This window comes from Camellia sinensis, chromosome 12, assembly GCF_055761805.1.
Source record: "Camellia sinensis isolate YWXY chromosome 12, ASM5576180v1, whole genome shotgun sequence".
Lineage (NCBI taxonomy): Eukaryota > Viridiplantae > Streptophyta > Magnoliopsida > Ericales > Theaceae > Camellia > Camellia sinensis.
Genome location: NC_138972.1, coordinates 61,893,716 through 61,902,074, shown reverse-complemented (window position 1 = coordinate 61,902,074; position 8,359 = coordinate 61,893,716).

The following is an 8,359-nucleotide window of genomic DNA, read 5'->3' as shown; positions in this document are numbered from 1 at the left end:
AGGGATAATATATACGCTAGTGTCATAGAGGGTGGTCAGTGTATGGATCAGGTTTAGATTTCGAGGTAGGGGAGCTTGATTGTGGGTCGGGAGTGAATTTGTGGTCACATTTGGTTTTTGGGGTGGTACAATCACCTTGTTGTCAATGAGATCCTGAATCTCATGACGCAATCGAAAGCACTAGTCGGTATCATGATCATGCTGTTGGTGAAACGCACAGTACTTTGCAGGGTTGTGTTCGGTTGGGAGAGGATCAGGCAATGGGCGGGGTTCTAACAGTTTGAGGTGCCCTTTTTTGACTAGCACCTGCATGGCTTTAGACAGAGTCATGTACAGCTGGTTGAAAATCCTCTGGGATTGGACAGGGTTGGACGGTGTTTGTGAGCTTGTATTGGCAAAGGGGTCAGTAGTCTTGGTTGTGGTGGTGACAACGCTTACATCTGACGACCTCGCAGCTGTACTACCATTGGAAACATTGGAACTATGGACAAACGGCCTCTTTGCCAGCTCCTTCTCATCTGTAATAAGCCCTTGCTTCATGGCATCTTCGATTTGTACCCTCATTTCATGGAGTTCTGTAAATATAAACAGAGGTAGGACTGTCACGACCCCAAACCGCCCCTAGTAGTTTGGTGTCGTGATGGCCAGTAATCCGGGATTACCGAAGGCCAACTTACAAAATCCACACACAACAGAGTATAAATATATGGGGCTCACAAGTACGGAAGCGATTTATACAAACAAATTAGTCCATGAGAGCTGTGCATAAGTCAAATGAGATAGCAACCATTTACATATGGGTTATAACTTAATTACAAACAAAGCAAAGTACAAATTACATTTTACATATTAGCAAAGGGCTCCACAAGCCGACATAGACAAATTGTACGAATTACAGGTCTAAGAACACAGTCTGCCAGATTGCCGACATCTTCCTTGCTGACATAACAATCATACAAAACACACGTCTTGATCAAAAGGCTTCTCAAGCCGACGTATACAACATACAAGCAATACAAATCGAGAAGCATAATTTTCAAGACTGCCGACATTAATACAGGTTAAGCCGACATAATCAAAAATCCAAAATAAGCTCCAGAATCACATCTAGGCGTCATCGCCTTCTTGCTCATCACCTACATATATATAGAGAGGGTGAGCTTGGATACTCAATGAATGGTATAATTAATAAATGGGTTTGCATGAATAATAGCCGAAATCCTTTCAAACAATACAAGACAAAACTCTATATATAACAAGGAATGGACCTCGTCCATCTAACAAATCTTCAAAGTTTCAAGGGATACTTACTAGCATCACATATTACAAATAATAACATTCCGGAAAACATATCCACGCGGTAAACCATCCGTGGCAAAACAAGACAAAGCAAAAGAGGCATCTCAAACAAGGGTGCTACAAAAGTTTAGAGTCCTCTAGCACAAGGGACCTATATTACAAAGGCCTGTAGCCTTTTAACACGAGAATGCTGCGAAAGTTTAGAGTCCTTCAGCACAAGGGACTTTCAAGACAAGATGTGCTGCGAAAGTTTAGAGTCCTCCAGCACAAGGGACTTCCAAAACGAGAGGTGCTGCGAAAGTTTAGAGTCCTCCAGCACAAGGGACTTTCAAACGAGATGTGCTACGAAAGTTTAGAGTCCTCCAGCAGAAGGGACTTTCTGAGAAGGTCATCAAGACAAGATCATACTTGATATACAAAATAGGGACAATTATTCATGCTTAACAAACACTTTCAAAACAAGGCAAAACAAAGTCTTTATCAAAACGTATAACATAACTTTATTAAAAATACCACTCACTTAGTTCTTCAAACGTCGGGGGCAAAGCAAGTCCAAGTCCTACAAACGCATGCCAAAGTCCATTGAATGCACTACTCAAAACAAGTCTAGCATACATGCAGATGACCTCGGCATTCTTCAAAACTAAGTCAAATCAAATCAAAACACAGTTTCTTATTTCAGAAAACACGCTGGGCAACTACCAGGTCTAGGCCGAGGTCCCACACCTCCTTGCCGAGGTGTGGCCTCGATGGCCACATTCGAAAGTGAAGTCGGGAAAAACTGGGTTTCCCTCTTGACAACATGAAGAACATGAACACGAGGAAGAATGAATGCAAAGATCAAAACTTGCTATAGCGAAAGCTAAGATTTCATGCTATGAATTCAAAAATATGGACCTGGGTACCCATACACAAGGATCTTATCAAAACAAACACAAAAACATGAGCCTTAGTACAAACTTTCGGATCAAACGAGGCTTTTCTTCAAGAACACATGAAAACCATTTTCTCTTTCTAAAACCAACTTTAAATCGATGCATGACGTGCCGAACAGGTTGGATCGTGCAATGCAGCTAGATGATCAATAAGAATAACAAGAATAGGTTACGATTCTAACCTCAAAACTCGAATCTAACGGTTCAAGCTCCAACGATCAAGCTTGGAAGTTCACTCTCTCTAGCTTAAACTTCTCCTCCTTCTTCCTAGAGTTTCTCTCTCCAAAAGGCAAGACTTGATACAAATGATATGTTTCTCACGACAATCACTGACTTAATCCCTCTGCTGGGACACGTGGCATTGGCTGATTGGCTTTATCCAAAAAGGTGACTGACATGACAAGACAAGAACAAGACAAAGTGTACTCAACAAGCTAGGCGGCAAGAACACACCGGCAAGTAACGGCATCGGTTAACAACAAGACTCCGGCAATCAAGGGGCAAGGACATCGGCTTGGAAGGACAACACTTGACTAAACTGTGCCACACCTTGGCCTAGATGTGACACACCTCGGTCTAGGTCATACCATTCCAGGAACAAAATCACTCATGCAAGGATCAAGGATCAAGAACGCCTAGATATTAACATCTCGGCGTAGATGATGTACATCTCATCCTAGGCAACGTGCACATCGGCCTAGATGGTGACATCTCGGCCAATATGCCAGGGTGAAGATGGAGGTCAACCAACGGGGTTCCAAGATAGTTCTAAGTGACAAAGGTCTCGAAGGTGTCTAGGCTTAAGATGACCTTGGCAACACACCAGACAAGAACGGAGCATGCAAGCAATCATTCAAGCAAAACAAAACAAGATTTGCAAATGCACATATTAAAACAAGATCATCCATAAATATATGCAAGTATGACTAAGTCAAAATGAGGGTTGTTACAAGGACGATCATCTTTTGTAGCAACTTGCGGTGTAGATTCCAGACAACCATCCTAATTTGATCATTCTCAGACGGCCTCATGGTCATCATCAATGCTTTAGCTCTCCACCTTGTCACAAATTCAGAGAAGCACTCCTTCGGCTCTTGGCGTGTTGCCTCGAGATCACGAGTTGTGACCTCGATTTGTGTATTGTACGAATACTGCACAATGAAAGCCTCGACCATCTCTTCTCAATTCTATGTAACAGAATCTTCCAACTTAGCATACCATATGGCTGCTATACCTGACATGGTCCGGCTAAAGAGAGACAGCTTCTGTAGTCTAGTCAAGCCCATCGACCGTAAGATGTCTGAGAACAAGCACAGGTGCACCATTGGATCTCTGGAACCATTGAAACGAGCAATGTGCAACATTTTAAATCGATCCGAAAATGTCACTACAGAATTGGTATAACCGTCCTCTATGTCCAAGATGGAGTTAACCGTGCTCTCTTGAATAACTTCTTCAGTTTATTGACCTTGAGTACAGTTGGGTCAACCTCAAACTCAAATGGAGCCTTAGTCTAATAAACAGGTGCTTTGGAGGCTTATGCTGGGATTGGCTCTGCCGTATTGCCCTGATTTTTTTGAACATTGGCAATCTGAGAAGTGGCTCCAGGTACTGGAATAGCTGTGGGAGGTGCATAGGACGCAGAGGCTGCAGCCGATTGTGGTTGCTACTGTTGTAGTCGGGTTATGACCTCAGCTTGATGGGCCGTGACCTCGACCTGACGGGCAGCATCTTACTGTAGGGTTTCAACTATCTGCTACAGATGATGTATCAATTCTTCCATGCTGACTGGGGGATACTATGTCATCGGAATAGGCGAGTGATCTCGTGCTAGACTAGAAGTAGAAGACTGTCCCTGAACCTGACTGGACACAGGTGAATTGAGGGGTGACTGCTGTAAAAACTAAATCGGTGAATTCTGCTTGATTCTTCTCTGTCTTATAACCGGTGGGAGTGAGGTAAGCACGGGCTGTTCCAGAATAAGATCCTCGGGTTTGTAAAGCCTTCTGACTCGGGTCCAGAGTACTTGAGGGACACCCGAAATTTTTGAAGCTATGGTGTTAAACTACCTAGCAAAAAGAAATAAAGTAAAAGAAAACGGTAATCAAAAACCGCACAACACCTCAATTAAGACACTATCAACACAGACATGATTAAAGATGTAGGACTGCACTCCACAATAAATTCCGGCCCCAAAACAGATACCAAACTTGCAACTGCTATGCACATTCCTATATAGTTTCACTATAAAGGACATACCAGTTAAGTGAGAGCGTAGGGTTACCCTGTCCTAGTTTCGTCAGGAACTAGGGTTCACTATTCAAACAACGCAGTTTTCACGCAATCCTGCATTTCGAGTAAGCACCCTGTCATAGTTGGAACAGTCGCTAAGGCTCTACTATTTGCAACTAGGCCGAATGGTCAAAAAGGATGCCTCAGCAAGACTACTTAATATACCTCTCACACCTAATATTGAGAAGTGAAAGGAGGATCAAACGGTACAGCGGTAGTCCAAATCCAATGGTTGTGTTCCCATCATGGCAGAGCCCACGATCGATCATCCTTTTGGCAAGCTTTTAGGCAAGCCTTCGACAAACCATCAAGGAATAGCAGTTGGCAAACACAGTGACTTAAGCACACCAATACAAAAGCAATGTAAGGAAACATATAAGTGTAGATAAAATTTTATATCATGAAGTTCAAGTCAAGTTCTCTAAATTCCCAGCAGAGTCGCTAGAGACTGTAGCTTGACTTTTCGTGCCCCCTTTCGAAAGACGAATGAGCCCTACAGTATCGGATTCCCGCGGTTTTGAATCTGATCTCACAAGTGCAATGTGAAATAGATAAACACCAAAGAGTCCAAATATGGCAAATCTTTTGGAAAATCGATTTTGAATCAAATTGCCAAAAATGGACTATTTTTCCAGATACAGAGTCGCTACCTAAATATTTTTGAGAAATTTAGAAAATTCAAGACTTGTACCAAAGGCCACGTGTCCGTCATCACCAAGATTGTCTCAGCTCGGGAACTTAGGTACGAGAGGGGAAGGTTATGAATTGAGAAGCCCCGCTTGCCCGATCAAAGATCGGCCTCTACTAATCATGATGTGAATCTTATCTACATTTTATGCTCTTGTTCCTATTATTAGGCTAACATTACTATGTCATGCGCACACAATTTTAGATTAATTTGCAAGAATTGGAACACTTGATCTCATGTTTGTTTTGAAAAGTGTTTCGAATATGTACCACTTGAAAAAGTGATCGCTTATGTACATTACTCAAATTATTCCAATTCAAGCAATTTATCAATTAAGCAATTAGCCTCATGGCAAGCATGCTGGACATGACAATGATCATACCCATACGATATGCTAAAATACAGAAATGCTCACCTAGTACTTTGAAGAGAGCTAAAAGAAACAAAAGAGTTAGAAAAATGCATGATCCTAACTAATGTAATATGGCTAATGCAACACACATGATATGCAATCTAAATAGGCTCGGCTACTTAAAATAACATGTGAATCAATTTGATAGCATGCGGTCTAAGCACGTTTTCAAAGAAGCGTTAAACTAACAATGCAAGTTAGAATGATGAACCGAGCCTTGATGCATGCAAGACAAGTTGATGCAAACATGAGTTTGCTAAACAAAACATGATGCTCTAATCTAACCATCATAAGCAAGTAAATAAAAGGGAGAAAGACGTGGAGTTGGAAAACATACACATTATTACGTGTTTGCGTCCTTACGCAGGAGGGTTCGAATAAACTAACTAGTTAGGCTAATTACTATGAATTAACTAACTATTACGAACCTAACGAAATAATTAACTAAACTAGCTAATTAATTATTACAACAAATTAAATAGTCTATGTAACTAACTAATTATTTACACTAATTAACTATTTAAAAAATTAGAGCAAACTAATGAATTACAAATTAACTAATTACAGTATGAATACAATATGAGAGAAGTATTAAGCTAACTACTCTAACTACTCTGCCTCGGGAAATGAGGAATGCTCATGCATGCGCGCGGATTTCCACCCGAAAAAGCCATTGTTCTGCTGCCAGAAAGCCTCTGTTGCATAGTTAGAACACTTGTACTGTTTTTCATCTAAAAACCAGCTTTGTTCTGTTTCAAAAGTCCACTGCTCCATTTGACAAAAGTGGCTGGCAGCCCAAAAGTGGTGGCCTGCCAGCCACAAATGATAGCCTGCCATCCAAAAATGATGGCCTGCCGGCCATAAAATCCTGGTTCTTCCTGCTGCAACAGAGAGAAAACAAAGCATAACCAAGGTATTCTCAAGGGTTGTTTGTACAATTTACCCCTTCTTATCATCAATCAGCTAAAATGAGTGGTGAATTTGATTCACAAACCATCAATCGATGCAATTTTATTGCATGATGGCCTATGAACCAAAGGGTACAATTTCAATAAATGCAACAAATAAAGACTCTCAAACTCCCTTCTTATCATGGATTGATCAAGGGAAGTGGTTGATAATGACTTTTGAACCATTTTCATCATGAACAAGTATGAAACGATTCAAAACTCAAGGGTTCAATTAACGTTCGATTGAACCCAAATCAAGTTATTATCTTGCATCATTTTTAGTTTTCATTTTAATACTCTATTTTAATTACCAACCATTCCTTAGTAAATTAAGTCCAAAGGTGAGCTTTAAGTCCTCTAATAGAAAGGAGCACCAAACCAAGAGTTGTTTTAGGCGTGAGAGAAGTGTCATGTCGTTGGTAATGAACCCCGAAAGGGATTAAACCATTAAGCACAAGACCACAATCTCAAGCTTAAACAAACAAGTGGCTTGAAACAACTTTAAAAGCAAAGCAAAAGCCAAGAAAGGAAGGGGGTTGCAGAGGTGATTAAACATGAATACAAGTATGGAAAGCTTAAAACAAACACTATCAACTCAAATAGGTTGGTGACTAAGGCCTAAACCACCAAACTTATGAGGACTATTACACTACAAGCATGCTATACAAAGCTCAAATGTAATGAACAACTAAAAATTGTCCTAAAACAGTGCTAAATTAGTCTTAAAACATGCTGGAATTAAGACAAAAATAGCTAGAACAATAAGCTAAAACATGGAGCATGTTAAGCTAGTAAACAAAGCATAAGGATGGGAGGCTACCCCCTCCATTTTTGAGACTTCAAAACAACATTTTAGCCACTGAAAAAGCTCTGAAAATCAGTGTTTAAAAGCTCAAAAAAATAGACAACAAGGTGGGAAACACAAGGGTAGAGGCCTAAGAAGCTAGGTAGAAGGAATGGTGAGCCACCCCTCCACCCATATTGTCCTTAAACCACAAGTTTCAGCCCAAAATTTCAGAGTATAAACAGCCCAAAAACAGTAGGCAAAATAGTAATTAAATCAAAACAGGAAACCAAGACTTATACCCCTTGAAGAGGTGAACACTTTCCAAGCAACAAGTCAACACTTACACACCCTCAAGTGGTTAAAGTAAGCCCAAAAGTGCCTCAGATCCAATACCACAAGGTTTGGTTTAGAGTGTATAGGCAAAAGTTTAGAAATTTGCAAGAGAGAGAGAGAATTGTAGAGAAAAAGAGAGAGATTTTGCTCCAAAATGTTCAATCCTCAAAAATGGAAGGGCTATATATAGAAAAATATCCAACTCTCTCAGAAAGATCCATACATACACGTGTAGAGAGATGCAAGCATCTATGGAAACAACCGGCACAACTGGCATAAATATCTGTCAAAACACACTTGTGGCCAGCAGGCCACTAATTCTGGCCGGCCAGCCGGCCACTTTGTGGCCGGCAGCCAATATCAATGGCCAGCAGGTCCCAAGGTTTGTTAGGCTTGAAGAACTATGGTTGTGGTCCAAAACAAGGCAAGAGGTGTATAGGATTTGAAGGCTTAAAGCTGTGGCATTCTGCTGAGGACTTCGAACACTTGACAAGTATATACGCATTCATCATTGGGTGCGCAAGCGGTGGCATCCAAGTCGTAAGGGCGGTCAAAAATGGGGTGTCTACACTATGTATATGCGCGGTTTTGGGACTTTCACCTAGGACACTCCGGCCAACTTAATTTCAATGGAGTCTATCCTCTATCTCCTCCCAAACATGG